Consider the following 16,852-nt stretch of genomic DNA (forward strand, 5'->3'; position numbering starts at 1 on the left):
GAGAGAGAGAAAGCTTATCTACAATGAGCAGGTTAAAACACCAAACAAAGCGGATTACCATGGCAACCACAGGTTATCCCATGATCCTCTCTGTGGTTACACTTTACAATATCACACATCTCACACACACACATATATACATCACACACATACATGCACACACACACACACACACACACACACACACACACATTCACACTCTTAATGCATTTCTATAACATGACCCCCCCCCCCCAAAACACACATACACACACACTGTCACCCACCCCTCTGCTTGTTGCTTTGCAGCCACACATGCCATATAACTCACAAACACATGCACACAATATCTTTTAATTTGTTCATCTCTCTCCTTTGATATTTGTCCCTTGTGCCTTACTTTACTACTCCACCTCAGCACACACACACACACACACACACGTTATCATTTATCCACTACATAACAGTTCTGGAGCCAATTTGACCTCTTAACTCCCCTTCATTTTCCAGGTCTTGTAAAGGTTAATCATAAAAGAAAGAAGCACACAGTAACACTCACTCACTGAATCCCATCTATGCTTATTGAGCCTTGTTAAACACACACACACACACACACATACACACACACACACTAACACACTACATACACACTCTATAAACTCTGTCTATCTCAGTCTTTTTCTTTCTCTCTCTCGCATTCACACACACACACACACACACACACACACACACACACACACACACACACACACACACACATACATAGACAGACGTTCCCATAACGTTCCTGGCTTATGTAACTGTTATCAGGACAAAGTGACCTCTTGCCACCCCCTATTGTCAGGGTCTCAGTAGGGGTTAATTGTCTAATAACTGAACATGTCCAGGCTATCACCTTATTTCTGCTGAGACACACTGGATTTCTGTAATACTGAGGAAAAAAGAGATTTCCCCGGGCACAGCAAGAGCCTGGTGTGTGTGTGTGTGTGTGTGTGTGTGTGTGTGTGTGTGTGTGTGTGTGTGTGTGTGTGTGTGTGTGTGTGTGTGTGTGCAGGACTGGCACAGGGATTTGCAACGATGTGAAGGGTAGAAAAGAGGCTTACTGGACACATATCCCCTTCAGCCAGACACGCATACACAGTCACACACACACATTCACACACACGTACACACACAGCGTTTTGCTGATTCTGACCAAGTTCTTGTGGACCCAAGGGAGTTAATCCATGAGACACCTCATGCCATACTGCTCTCTCTCTCTCTCTCTCTCTCTCCCTCTCCCTCTCTCTCATACACACACACACACACTCTCTCTCTCTCTCTCTCTCTCTCTCCCTTTGCCACCCCTTCCCCATCTCTGTCTATAACTCTTTTATTTTTTACTTTCTTTCTATCCCAAGGAATTTTCTCTTCCTGCCTTTCACTCTCTCTTCAACTTCTCCCAGTCTTCCTATCTCTTCTATCTATCCCTCTGTGACTTGTTTCCCTGAGTCTCCTCTTCCTCCTTTCATCCCTCTTTCCAGCTCTTGTTATCTACCGCCAATACCATGCTCCACAACATAGTGAAAAATAAATAAATAAGTAAAATCAGTCCTAAACAAATTCCTCTCATTGTTACTGAGTGCTGGATACTGGCTGGATGCTCCAAATGCTAACTGTTAGCCTCCTGCCACTGAGGTGGACTTCCCCCCAGCTAACACTCTGAAAAATAACCTAATATCACATTTTTAAAATGTGATATTAAAATGGGTGAATGATCACTTTGAGTGAAATTGAATGTGTTGTGAATGATTGAGTTCCTCTTAAATCAAGAATAGATGTAAGATGAGACGTAGCCTATGGTTTGCTGAGAGGTAAAACATGAATGAATGCAGGAGAGTTGTCACTACCCTCTGGAAGTTGAACTTAAATATGTTCACAAATATTGACATAGATGCGATCTTTCACCTTAATGTTGCTGCAAGGCTTGAATAAATGATCTTTAGTGATCAGAGCTTTGCCGCATGGACACCATGCAGACACATACAGAATGTAAATGTCCTCCTAATATCAATAAACCATGCTAAATACTGCATAAGCTCTGCCGTAGGCGACTTTGTAAAATTGTACATGAAACCATATATGAAGCTCCTCTCTCTGCTCTAGATCTTAATCTTGGACAAAATCACTTTCATGTGAACATTTAACATCAAATGTTCCAAATTCCTTTACCAAAAAAGGAACATCAAGAATCTGTTCCCTGCTTTCATGGGTTTCAAGGTGCATGGGTTTGGACTCCTGATTGTGATGCTGCTCCATTGCCATTTTTATAGCAGTTCACTCCTTCTCCTGGTAAACCTCAGTCAAAGAGGGTCAAGGTGGAGGGAAGAGGTGGACCTCTAAAATGAATGAGAGCTGATGTCCTCAGTGAGTTAGCTACTGCCTCAAGTCTGAAGCTAATGTTAGTGATTTATATTGTGGACATAATTCTGTTACTTTACATAAATTCAATAACTGATGCACATCACAATCTTTTTTTTTTGTTTGTTTGTTTTGTTTTTGTTTGTTTGTTTTTTTCTAATAGAGGATGTGAGACCTCATACAGACTAAAAGAACTGATGCCATTATCTCACAGGAATGTCTGGGGAATGAACCCATGATTTTCAGCTTATGAGACTGATGTCTTACTTCTTGGCCCCCATGTCTACAACACTGTGCTTTTGTGGTTCTTCTGACCTTTGAAAAATAAGGGAGACATCTGCTCCATCACTGAGTTGTATGTGCTTGAAGAAAGTTTTGAAATGAAACCAACAAGTGCAACTAATCATGCAGCAAAAGACATTTTCTTTGAATTCATTCAGTCTTTATTCTCTCCTAGAATGATAGACCTTGAGGTCAAGAATCTCTAACACTGTGCTGAAAGGGCAATCTGCACTTAAATTTTTTCTGGCTTGTTTTATTGATCAGAGAGCACAGATTTTCTGTCTTCGCTAAGAAATTTGTTCAAATAAGGTGGAGCACAAAAAAACTGTTGAAAAGCACTGGGGAAAAAAAGTAATGTTAATCATGATCTACCACAACAAGCAAAAACTCAGTATGTCAGCTGTAAAGCCAGAAACACACAGTGAACACTTCCTGGAAAGACCAATTATTTCTGCTCATTCAGATCATTCAAAATTCCAGAAAGTAATGAATGGCTGATTTTGATTAATTTGATCCACCTACTGTCTTGTGAACTCAAACAAAACGGCCTTATTTATTTGTATTTCTGGATCTATGTATCTAACTCCAGCTCTTGGAGCCAGGTTCTGCTAGACGTTTTTGGCCCTGCTCAAAGGGTTTTTTCCTCGCCTTCCTGGATTAAGCCAATATCTGTTGGGTTTCTCTACAAATAAAATTGAATTGAACTGAACTGAATTGAATTGGATTGAATTGAGGGAATTAATAACTCTGCACTAGCTACAGCCTCTTCAAGGCATTATTAGCGATGTTTTTAATGTGTTAAAATTATTTAACCACATGCTGTACAATGCACAAACACCATGTTGGCAACATGTAATTTCAGATGTCAATTTCACTCATCTTTGAACTGTTTTGAGTGACTTTGTTCATTTGGAATCAATCTAAGATGATTTTCTGTGGGCAACAGCTAACATGTAAATAAGTCATTGAAGATGTCCTTGAAAAATCTTTGAAGAGGATTTCTTTAAAAGAATAGGAACCCTGAGTATCCCACCCCACCATTTTTTCAGAGACACTGCCATTCCATCACAAAAGCTCAAGTAATAGAGTCAGTGAGGAGAGTGGCAGTAACCTGTGATTCATGGACATCTGTTTCCACAGTCTCCAATGTAACCATGACTGCACTTACATTTATGATGACTGGTAGCTACAGTCACATGTTCTCCAAACAAGAGCCTTGAGTGCCAGCTTGGCTGAGTTGTTGTAAAGTGTAGTGGCAGAATGTCAGCTCATGACCAAAGATGTAGTGATACTGACTGATAATGCAAGCAACATGCTGGTTGCTGCTGAGACACATAAGTTCCTAAGTCCACTGTTCAACCACAACCTGGCTTCACAGTGTGCACTCAAGCTGCCCAGTGTGCCAAGCCTCCTGGGAAAGACACGTTACCACTGCCAAGCACCAGCTTGAAGTGAAGCAGAAGCTGCTTGGTCTACCATGTCATAAGCTGAAAACAGATGTCAGCACCAGGTGGAACAGCACTCATGATGTGGCACAAGGGTTTTTAGAGTAACGACCTGCCATCTGTGCCACCTTGCTGTCTCCTGAGGTGAGAGGAGGAGAAGCTGACCTCGGCACTCTGAATGAAACAGATGTGTCAAATGCAGAGGACGCTGTCAAGGCCCAGAGGCCAATGAATGAGGCCACTCCTCTGATGGCAGAGGAGAACAAGCCCACAGCGTGTCTCATCACTCCTCTGAATGGCCAACTCATCCAGGACATGACAGACAAGACAGGAGAGGCATCAGTGGTCTAGGAGATTAAGCAGGCCATCAGAGAAGACCTCTACAAGAGGTCCACCAGTGTGGAGGAGAAAAACACTCCTCATACAGCCTCTGCTCTTGACCCCTATTCAAGGGACTGCCCTTCCTCACAAAGGAGGAGAGAGTGAAGACCTATAGAGTCATGACCGCTGAGGCTGCACCACTTTCTACCAGCTTTTATGAATAGGAAAAAAAAAAATGTCACCATAATAATATACACACAATGCATGCAGATTATTTAGCCATTCTTTAGTTGTGTTTACTGACAGCAGACGAATGTAAGAGTTTAGGAAGGCAGTGATGATGAAGGAAAAAGCAGTAAGAGGAGAAGGAGACCACTGCTCTTCTGCTCCTGCCCCCCAAAAAGAGTCTCATCATTGTTTTTGAATCTGCTGGGACAGACCTTTGCTGATGGTGCTCAGTACCAGCCCATACCAGGGCTGTGGAGGAAATGAACAGGTACTGTAAAGCTGCACCTCTCTCTCTCTCTCTCTCTCTCTCCCTCTCTATCTCTCTGAGGATGCTCTAAGCTGGTGGCAAGTCCCTGAGGGGATGTTTCCCCTCCTGTCCAAGTTGTCCAAGTAATATTTGTGCATCCCAGCGTCTCTGCAGCAAGAGTCTTCCCCACTGCTGGAGATGTAGTTACTGTACAGAGGAGCACTTTGACACCTGAGTAAGAAGACCAGCGCACATTAAAGGCGTCAGCAGCTGAGCACATTTGTCACGTTGCTTTTGCACTTGCTACAGTTTAATAGTGGCGTTTTCCTCTATCTTATTGTTTTACATGTTTTACTGGAAGGGCTATGCTTCATTTAGTTGTAGATTTATTTTAAAAATATGAAAACAGTTTTATTTTGTTTGACAAAAAGTGCTGATATTGGTACTATGTGCTGTGCAGGCTAATGCTGCTACAAAGGTTTCTTGTTGATTACACCTCACTATTTGTGAACTATGCTCAGTATTATCAAGAGGGCTTTAAGTCAGTATCATTTAATTTTCTGGCAACACTTTACAATAAGAGTACAACAATTAACGTTAGTTAACGCTAGTTAATGCCGTAATGGTTAATTAACTGTTAGTTATTGATTATTATGGCATATACTAACGTTAATAATATCTACTATAACTCTTAAATAACATACAAATTAATACCTTAACATGAACAGCCTTAATACATGATTCTTAGACACATTAGTTAACGGTTAGTTAACTGTTACTTAATGTTTATTACGGCATTAACTAACGATAATTGTTGTACTCTTACTGTAAAGTGTTACCAATTTTCTGTAATAAAGTAAAGTGCAACATATTGGAGCTGTTATAGATTTTATTTAATAGAAAACTACTTTATTTTAATACATGATGAAATGTTTTGATATGCTCTACAAAATCTTATTTTTGGTGACTATCATAATGCTATGGTCAGTGTTATAAGACTTATTTTGTATGGAAAGCATAAGCTTTGTATAATAAGTGATTCATTCTCCTGATTGTATTTATGCTGAGGGGAAAAAAAATACATGTATAGAAAAATACAGATTAAGATGCATTGAGAATCATTTTGTAATCATATCATCATTTTGTCCAAAAATTATCTGCTAAAAAAAAAAAAAAAACTCTTTTGCTCTCCAAGTTATTGTTGGTTATGACAGACATTGGCAGTTCACATACTGTGAGCTATTGAACTTGCCAAGACAGAAGGAATCCTTTTGTTCACTTGTTCAACTGGATCTCATCCTGTAATTTGAATCAGTCTCATTCATTGAGTCATCCAAAGCTGACAAAATGAGACGACATGCCCTCCCAAAGCAATTTAGATATGGAAACAAACAGGAGAGAAAGGGTGTAAGCCAGTGCAGAAGAAGCTGCACAGAGGCTCACCTCACAATCACATGCGCTCCCAACACAATTACTGTTGTGGCATCAAGGAAGCATGCATTTGAAGTAAGAACCTCAGGTCAAGTTGGGGACTGCATAACACCTGTGGTTTTCTCATTTCACCCTTGTGATATGCCAACAAAGGCATGGATGGGGTTTGAACCCATGATCTCCGGTTTACGAGACCGATGCCTTGCCACTTGGCCACCATGCCCACAACAGACAGCTTCAATCTGTATTTTTTTGGTGGTTCTTCTGAATTTAATTCATATTAATGCTCGGATTGGCAACTTTGCAGAGCAGGAGGACATTGATCAAGACTTGAACTCAAAAAAGCTGAGATTCAGAAGCTCCACCAATTTGCTCCCATCCTCTAACACTGATGCAGTGAGTGATTGGGGAACCTATTGTGGTTGGAACAACCTCTTGTATGGGGATGTTTACAAGACCGAAGTTGTGCCACTTGGGCAATTTATACAATTTTTTGTAACTGAAGAAAGGTGCATAGATTTTCGTGCCACTTGGCCACCATGCCTGTGGTAAGAAGTGTTAAAAACAAAAAATGTTTGCAAAAGACTTTGAAAATGTTTCTTTTAAGATATGTGGTTCCAGTGAACTTTGAAAATGCAGGTAAAATGTGCTCTTCCACTGCACTTTGAGATGGTCAGAAAGACGACCTTGCTGTTTTGTACCTGAGAGCAGTTGCCACAACACACACCAGCTGCTGTTAAATGGAGCTAGAGTTCACATTATTTGCAGAGGCATGACTCATGTTCTGTGCTTTTCAGGACCAAAACCTTGCAACTTGGTCACTATTTCTGCAAATTGTCTTATCAATAATAATAATAGTCATTCTTATTATTCTTATTGTTGTTATTGTTGTTATTATTATTTCAATTATTAGTAGTAGTATTACTATTAGTATTATTTTACACATTTGGTGTTTCCGAAATTTGACTAAGGTGCTGCCCCACTGAGCTGCATGTGCTTAAAACTGAGCAGTTTTTTTGGCAATGCATAGTGGAGAGTAACTTTGCACCCAGTCTGAATATTTGATAGCTTAGAATTTGTGTGATGTAATGTTAAAGCATTTTTGTCCACTGTATATCAACAAGACAGGTAAAAGTGCTCTACTAACAAGCATTTTCTTTGAGACTCAACAACAAGATCACTTGCACAGCTTCTGTCCCTTGGGGACGTTGGAGGAACCCCATCACAGGCATGGATGGGGTTTGAACCCATGATCTTCGGTTTACGAGACCGACGCCTTGCCACTTGGCCACAGGGCCACCACGCCTGCAGTGGATGACTGCAATCGGTGTTACTTAGGAAAGAGGCTCTTCGTAACTTTAAATCAAAATCAAAACTTGCAAATTCCAAACAGCTATAACACTCACATGAGATTCAGTACCTTGATTAAGTTGCTCCCATCCTCATGCACACTTGTGCGTGTGGCTCTGGTGCTGATGCAGTGAGGGACTGGAATTGGTGAGCTGGCTCCCTTCTCTGCCATTCTGTAGCTTCAGTAAATGAAGCTAAATTACTCTATCACTTAGGATGGACACTGAGGTCAGGACAGTCCACGATTGTGTGGAACGGACAATCAGTGTAACTTTTTCTAACTGAATAGAGGTACAGTACATAGATCTTCCATGTATTTTCTGATGAAATTTCTGCAAGAAGTGCATCCTCAAATTTTTTTTTTTTTGGACTGAGGGCCACATTACACTCTCAACAGGCATGGATGGGGATTGAACCCATGTTCTTTGGTTTACGAGACCAACGCCTTGCCACTTGGCCACCATGCCAGCAACAATCCTTTAAAAAAGAATGCCTGCAAAGCATTTATGTTTCTTTTTGGTCCTTCTGAACTTTGAAAATTAAGGTAAAAGATGCCCTTCCACTATCCGTTGAGATGCTCCAGCACACTTTGCTGCTTGATCATCATGCACTGCAGATGTGTTAAACGCTCCATCACGCTGGACCTTTGATTCCTGTTCTATTCTGTAAGCCAAGCATCTGCATCAGCACCCTGCGGTTTTGTAAATGAGAGGTGTGAACCCATGTTCTGTGGTTTACAAGACCAACACCTTGCCACTTGCCACCATTCCTGCAAATTGTGCTAGGATTTTTGTTTATTTATTTTTTTTAACATTTTTTTAACCATTTGATTCTTCCAAAAATTTGACTCTTAAGGCAAAAGGTGTTCCCCAAATGAGCTGCATGTGCCTAAAACATCAAGTCTATCTTATGGCAATGCATGGATTGATAGCATTGCACTCAGTCTGATAGCTTAGGATTTGTGTAATACAGTGTTAGAGCATGCTTGCATATTGTTATTAACCATGTAATAGCTGGAAATGGTCTCATTTCGGTGTTAACTAGCCAGAGAAAGCATGTTTCTTGGGACTCAGTGACACGTCAGCTTGACACTTGCACTTTGAGATGGTCAGAAACATCAATCTGTTTTTTGTTGTTTTTTTAGCCATGTGGGTCTTCTGATGTGTGAATATTAAAGGCAGGATAGGTAACTTTGCAGTTTCATCAACAATTTCAACTTAAGGTGCAAATTGCTCACAACCTCAGCCATTGAAAGCTCTTCGTTTAATTAAAAAAAAAAAAAAGCTGTTTCTTTTGGAGTTTAAACATGCTGACACAACAAATAGTGTGATCTGCACAAGCTCTTGCTAGGCATGGATGGGAATTGAACCCATGATCTTCGGTTTACGAGACCGACGCCTTGCCACTTGGCCACCATGCCTATGAAATACAAGAAGAATCTGTGTTCTTTAGGCATGAGGTTCTTCTGAACAATGACTATTAACACCAGGATTGGTGAATTTGCAGAGCAGGTTGACTTTCATCAAATTTTTTGAACTCAAAATAGTTTAAACACCAACCTGAGATTTCAAAACTTGACCAAGTTGTTCACATCCTCGTGCACTCATGCACGTGGCTCTGATGCTGATGCGGTGAGGGATTCGGAACTGGTAAGCTGCTCCCTTCTCTGCCACTCTGTCGATACAGCAAATTAAGCTAAATTACTCTGTAACAAAGGATAGGCACTCAGGTCAAGATCTTTTATGCCTTATGACTGAGCATCAAGTGAACATGACGATTGCCATTTGACATTTGTAATCTAGGGTGTCGCTGGAGGAGTCACGGAGGAGGAGGAGGCACGGATGGAAATTGAACGGATGATCTTTGGCTTACAAGACCTTACCGCTTGGCCACCATGCCTTTAAGTGATAAATGCAATCTGTGTTTTTGAGCCACATGGGTCTTCAGAAATATGAATATTAAATTTATGGCAGGTAACTTTGCATTTTCATCAACTTTAATTCAAAACAGCAGTCACCTGAAATGCAGTACTAGGTGCAAATTGCTCACAATGTCATGCATTGAAAGCTCGTCCTTTAACATATAAGGCTGTTTTTCTAAGGTTTTAAACTTACTGACACAATGGACACAACAGACTGTGTGAGGGTAGCCAGGGGAACGTTAGTTGATTCAGGGCCGTTTCATACACAGGCAGTGTGGCTTAATCTTGGTATTATGTGGTACATGCTCTACACGGCGTGCTACCAGGGCACCGAAGACATGTTGTAAAGTGCTAAAGTGAAAGATGACCCGTGCTTCTTTTTCTTATTATTATTAAGATTACATTTTTTGGCATTTTTGCCTTATTAAAGAGAGCCTGGAAAGCCAGGGAAGCATTGGTGGATTCAGGGCCGTTTCATACACAGGCAGTGTGGCTTAACCTTGGTATTATGTGGTACATGCTCTACACGGCGTGCCACCAGGGCACCAAAGACATGTCGTAAAGTGCTAAAGTGAAAGATGACCTGTACACTTTGAGATGGTCCAACAGACCAGAACATATTTAAGATGTGTGGGGTAGAATTGAATATTAGTATGGTTAAAGAGAGTGATTTTTGAAGGTACAGTAACTGATGTATCTCATCTTTCTGCAGCACAAACTGACAGTGAATTTATATTTATATTTTTAATTTCGTTATACAACCTGTTGTATAATGACAAATAAACTTCCTTGTATTCCTTGTATATTGACAGTGCAGTCACTGGCTATAGTCAGGTCTGCCGGATCTGACCGGTGAGCGGCCGGTGCCGCGGCCGGCCCGCCTGATGGTGGGGTGAAGGGGGGAGGGGGTAGGAGTAGTAACAAGGGTGCAAGCCAGTAATTTCGCCTAGGGCGGCAACATAAGCAGAACCGCCACTGTATACTACTGTGTGCACTCAAGCAAAATGGGCCTCATTGATCAATATTTCTATAGGTATATGTGTAATAGGTCTAAATTTAAAGCTACAGTAAGTGATATTTTAGACCACTAGAGGATTTGGACATCACAAGCTCCTTTTGTAAATACACAAAGCCACTCTTCCCCTGGCAGATTGCTGGTAAACAACAAAAGCAAAGAAAAAAGTGTGTTTTTTATGGAAATGAAGGACATGTTTTACTCTCACAAGGCAGTTCGATTTCCTTGATTACTTTGTGTCCAAGCCTCAGTTCAACTGGTAAAGCTGCAGACTTGCACTCAACCGCAACCAAATGCATGATATTGCTTAACATAGCTTTAAAGAAATCCACACCACAATTTACGTAAACACACAAAGTCATGTCAGCTGTCAAATGTCAAGGGTTCATTATTACAATTGCATCTTAAGTTGAAATGCATTTTATCTTCAAGTGTATTTTGAGAACATGGAGAACAAGAAGGCTCACTGAACGAGATGACTTGCCATCCTGAGTGCAATTCAGATGTGGAAGTAAATGGGAACAAAGAGAGGTTTAAACCAGCACTGAAGTGATTATAGAGGCGGCAAACAGACACTCAGTATTGGTTTGAGTCACACACATCAAGACACAAGATCACATCCTTTCCATGTGTAGTCTGATTTCTCTCCTTCTTGATATTCACACCTTTTTCACAGATTTTAAAAGTGGGCAAATCAACAGGCATGACACAAAACATGACAGAAGAAACCATGTTTGTTAGACTTGTGGTTCTTCTGAGCTTTTAATATTAAGTTAAAAGGTGATGCACTACGAGCTGCATGCCCTTGAAAATTATGTTGAAATGAAACCAACAGGTGTAACTAATCCGGCAGCAGTGGGGATTGTGCTTGAATTCTCCCTATTCCTTCCTTCCTGGAGTGACTTAGTTGTTTAAGACAAGCACAGATTTTCCACTTTATTTATTATGAAATTTATGCAAATAAGCCATTTAAAAGCACATCCAACACACAAAACGTCTCAGGTTTAAGACTAGCTGACAGTTGCACAATGACTCTGCCTCCTTCTCCTTCTTCAGCAACCTCTTGATTGGCATTGACGGGAATTAAACCCAAAATATATGACAAAATATTTTTTAAAAAAGTTTTTAGAATTAATTTACTATTGCAGCAACACACAACTGTAAAAAAATAAATGCTACAATTTTAATGTCAACATGAAAGTAATGGTTTCCCTTCAAATATTCAATTAAAACACAAACAAAAATAAATTATTTTATTTTCTCACTTACCATATATATAGCAAAAAATAAAATAAAATAAAATAAACCTCAAATTTCCATCGCTCATCTAAACAGCTGCGCAACAGACTGCTGATAAGCACATCTTGTGAGACACACTGTGTGCCTCAGCCTCAGGACAAGCTGAGGCTTGTACCATGATGACATTTTGTCACTGGACCTTTCTGATGTGGCCTGAGATAGCAGGAATCGCCTCTGAGGCACAAATGGAGACTGAACCCATGATCTCCAGTTTCCAAGAGCAATGCCTTGCCACTTGAATTATGCCCTTAATTGCATTAGAGGTTCACGAGTAGACAGCATTTACCACAACATGCTGTTGAACATTCATGTGGATAAAAATGATCGCTCTGTATTATGACAAGAATTGGCAAGAGCCAGTTTGCACTCCTCCAAGAACATATGCACCTGTTCAATATCAAAAGGTCACCAAAACTACATGATGTAATCGGCAAAATTGGAATGTCAAAAGAGTGTGAAGTTGGGTTACATATGTATTTACCTGCCTTGACCTTGGTGTTGATGTGGAAATCCTGCTGGGGAAATGGAATATACAACGAAACTATGAAGACACTACCTAATTGCATCTAAGTGTAACAGCAGGGACTTTTAAGACCGGCACAGATGGGGCTCAAACCGGTGATCTTCAGTTTACAAGACCAACACCTTGCCACATGGCCTCCATGCCTGCACAGTGAATCTAATTTTCAATACTAAGGTGAACATTGCTCTACCACTGCACATGATTGAGGAAGGTTTTGATATTAAACAGGCACAACCATTCTTGGAGCAGAGGGAATTGTCCTTGAATTCTTCTTCCTGTCATATTTCAAAGCAATCATTTTTGAATGATAAATGGAGGTCAAGATTCAATAAGATTGCACTGACGGCAATCAGTTCATTTTTTCTCATTGGTTGCTCAAACAGCATCAAGTGTTTCATACATTCATGTAAAATCAATGCTCTACCAATAAGATATGTACAGGAACACACCATGTGCTAGAATGAGGCTTTGAAAGGACACCAGCTGATGCATCTCACTTTCAGGATAAATTCACCATGAATTTACAGTGATAGTGAAGAAGAAGCTTTTTTATTCCCTTGAATGTGGCCAGTCTGCTCCGGCCACATCCTCACTGATACACTTTGGCTGTAAGATGCACAACTTTTGCTACATCTAGACATGGAGACCTCTGAATGTACAGCCAACAGCATATTACACTACTCACAAAAAGTTAGGGATATTTGGCTTTTGGGTGAAATTTATGGAAAATGTAAAATGTTCACGCTACAGTGATATTATATCATGAAAGTAGGGCATTTAAGTAGAAGCATGCACTGGTGATTTCCTCATCTCAAACAATTTCTTGAAACAAAAGCCAACAACAGTGGTGGATATACCACAACAAAAAATGTCAGTGTCAATAACTTGTCATGTGCCCTTGAGCATCAATTACAGCTTGACAACGACGTCTCATGCTGTTCACAAGTCGACTTATTGTCTGCTGAGGCATGGCATCCCACTCTTCTTGAAGGGCGGCCCTCAGGACATTGAGGTTCTGGGGTACAGAGCTCCGAGCCTCTACACGGCGACTCAGCTGATCCCATAGGTTTTCTATGGGATGCAGGTCTGGAGAAAGTGCAGGCCACTCCATCTGAGGTACCCCAGTCTCCAGCAGCCGTTCCCTAATGATACGACCTCGATGAGCTGGAGCATCAAACACCTGATGTGAATTTTGCCGTTAAACTCCTTGTTAGAGAACAGCAACTTGTGCAAAAAGTACTGAAACATTGAACAGTTGGACATGTGCATTCAAAAGTTTACAGAAGGTCACATTAAGTTCACCTGTAAAGGTTATAATTAGTGGTGTCAAGAGATTAAAAAAATTGAGAGATTAATTAATTATGATCTGTAATTAATTGATCTAATTAATCTCTTTTTTAATCTCACCTAAAATTGCTGAGAAAAGCCCTGAACTTGAGGTATTTCCCTTTAAATTCATTACATTATTGTAGCAGATCAGTCCGATGCGGGTCGGGGGGACAACCCCTCTTTTTCAAGACCCTTTTTTGGAAAAAAAAAAAAAAAAATTATATGGACAAAATCTTGTTTGAATAAAAAAGCCACCGGTCGGCATCAGGCAAGCCGGCCGCGGCACCGGGTCTGGTCTGCCGGATCTGACAGGTGAGCGGCGCACACATAGCCTACTGCCATATCAATTTTTGTTCATACGCGGCTGCAATGACTGCGCAATGCGGCCATTCGCCGGTAATCGCGGCATCAGGCGAGCCTACCTACTGGTTTACATATGCACAATAGGCTACATGTATATTTGCTTAGACCCCCAATATTAGACGAGGGCGTTTTTTCAGGGTATTTTCAATGGAAAAACTATCGTCTTATATTCGGATGAATACGGTAATGTATTAACTTCGATCACGCAACCTTTTCTTCCACCTCCTCTCCTCTCCTCTCCTCCACAGTCAGACACACACACACGAGTCGCGACACCCTCTCCTCAACATGCGCTGCCTGTTTACAATGGACTCGGACTGTTGGGGCGGGTGTTAATCAAAACAATCCAATCATGTCTTGACCTCTTCACAGGTTGCTGGCCTCTGATTGGCCTGGCCTGTCTCTCTGACTTAAAAAAAAAAAAAAAAAGATCAGACTGGTGAGGCCAGCCGGACTGGACCGACAGCTGATTGGCCTGGCCGGCGACCTGTTTAAAAAAAAAAAAAAAAAAAAAAAAAAAGACGGGCAGGCCACCGGGCCAGTGACAGGCCGGCACAAACACAATGACAGCCAATCAATGTCCACTTCAGGGTGTGACTGACCATTGTTTTCCACCCCCAACAACTTAAGCACAGGAAGCCCAACGCCTACAAACCGATTTTATAAAAAGTAAAATTAGAGATTAAAAATTAGATTAACTCGATTAACAAACATAACGCGCTAAATATGACTGTAATTAATTAATCTCAATTAACGCGATAATTTGACACCACTAGTTATAATGCATTTTAGGTTCATCCTGAAATTTCACCCGAAAGCCGAATATCCTTAACTTTTTGTGAGTAGTGTAGTTTGACGTCTTCCACGGGTGCATGACCACTGTGTGATCACAAGCTGAAAAAATGTTTACTCTGGAGTGTTGATTCCAACTTGTTTCAATAAGCGAAGCTAAATGTATGCATTGGTTTAAAGATTGTTGATTGTTCTTGAACTCCATTTACAGTTGCTGTGATGAGCAATTTACTCGCGCCTCTTTGAGCTGTGAGTCATCAAGTTCTCTGATTCCATTCCTGATGAAATGATTACATGATTACCAAGGAACATCGTGATCGCTGCACACAAGAATATCAAATTGAAAATAGGAGACTGCTCACCCCATCTATCATATCTGTACCATGATATTATAAATCCCTGTCTTAATTTCAAATTTTAATGGAATTGTCAGCGCTCCAGATTCAAACCGGTTGGCTGTGGGATTTGCTTAACCTAAAAGTCATTGTTGTTGTTTACTGAAATGAATCAAAGACACATTTATGATAGGCTGAAGACCAAGGCTCACTGAGGTCCCGCTGAATGTCTGCATTTATAGAAAATGAATAAAGAATAAATAATAAATCTTGGTAACTTCTGGCCAAGCTGACTTTACACTTCCAGCTGATCAAATTTTCTTGAGTGAGCAGATAACAAATATTGTCACTTCTGTGTTCATGCCATTGAGCCTTGTAATTCTTTATTGTTTTGCTGTGTAAGTGGAACACAGCCAGCAATTTTTAATTAAAAATAAGTGATATTATTGGCAGCCATAAAATACTGTGACTGTGTGAAAATAAAAAAGAGGAGGAAAAGAAATAGATGGGGAATAAGTAAAAAGACAAGATTTTCTGAAGCTTGAAAAACACCATGGTGCTTCTCCCTTCAGGTGTAATGGCTAGGGCTTTTTCCAACATCACCCTGAATTAGTCAGATCATGACTGACAAGACATGCACGCACACACACACACACACACACGCGCAGTGAAGCATGTATGCGTACATGTACAGAGAAGCAGATGCTGACCCTCAAAACATCGCACAAGAAAGGCACCCATACACTCCCAAACAAGGCACATATGTGCAAGCACACCACACACACACACACACACACACACATATTTCTGCACTTGAGCATGTGTGTGCCTGTGTGTGTTTCCTGCACTGGTTGTGATTACTGTCATTAGTCTTGTCTTTCAGTCTGTTGCTGAGTCTGTTTGTGTCAGTGTTAATTCAAGTGACAGTGGAAACTTGCCGGGACACAGGACCAACAACACAGAGCACATTTGTGTTGAGATGTAGTGTGTGTGTGTGTGTGTGTGTGTGTGTGTGTGTGTTGTCAGGAATACAGGAGGTATTCTTGAAGGTTATCTATCATCATAGACTTAGCTGAGTGCTTTCTTTCCATCGGTCTCTCTCTCTTAGAGACGTGAACACAGACATGGCTCAAGATTTATGTTCAATCTATAATGCAACATGAGAGGACAACAAAGTATAACAGACACTTGGGGAAAGCTGAGATTCAGAAATGTGTGTGTATGTGCGTGTGTCTTCGTGGGCAGCATTTTTGGCCTTGTGACAACTGATCACTCTATTGAAGTTATAAAGTAAGAGTAACTAATCTTGTCTCAGTTCAAACTTGTTCCCCTTGACCTTTCCTTGCTCGCTTGCTTATTGTAGCCCTCCCATGCTGCCTTTCTTCTTATGATTGGAATGACACATGAACGATTCAGCCAAGTTCCCACTAGGAAATGTTCTATCATACCTAGAAGCTGCCAAGATGTAACGCTAGGACTCACATGTATCAGTCCATTCCTACTCCCAGGATGTCAAATACCACAGCTTGGTCACATCCTTATGCATGTGATACTGACACAAAGGTCACCAATTAGAAAACAAAGGGCCCTCT

The 16,852-nt window shown here is 40.8% G+C and overlaps 4 non-coding genes across 4 annotated transcripts; all 4 read right to left on the reverse strand.

The window, feature by feature from the left end:
• Positions 1-6,484: 6,484 nt before the first annotated feature.
• trnat-cgu (transfer RNA threonine (anticodon CGU)) lies at positions 6,485-6,556 on the reverse strand. The gene has a single exon. It is a non-coding gene; the product is annotated as a tRNA-Thr (tRNA).
• A 1,003-nt stretch (positions 6,557-7,559) lies between these two features.
• trnat-cgu (transfer RNA threonine (anticodon CGU)) lies at positions 7,560-7,631 on the reverse strand. The gene has a single exon. It is a non-coding gene; the product is annotated as a tRNA-Thr (tRNA).
• A 447-nt stretch (positions 7,632-8,078) lies between these two features.
• On the reverse strand, positions 8,079-8,150 carry trnat-cgu (transfer RNA threonine (anticodon CGU)). Its single transcript has one exon. It is a non-coding gene; the product is annotated as a tRNA-Thr (tRNA).
• An 881-nt stretch (positions 8,151-9,031) lies between these two features.
• trnat-cgu (transfer RNA threonine (anticodon CGU)) lies at positions 9,032-9,103 on the reverse strand. The gene has a single exon. It is a non-coding gene; the product is annotated as a tRNA-Thr (tRNA).
• Positions 9,104-16,852: the final 7,749 nt, after the last annotated feature.

Source organism: Myripristis murdjan, chromosome 10 (genome assembly GCF_902150065.1).
Source record: "Myripristis murdjan chromosome 10, fMyrMur1.1, whole genome shotgun sequence".
NCBI classification, from domain to species: Eukaryota; Metazoa; Chordata; class Actinopteri; order Holocentriformes; family Holocentridae; genus Myripristis; species Myripristis murdjan.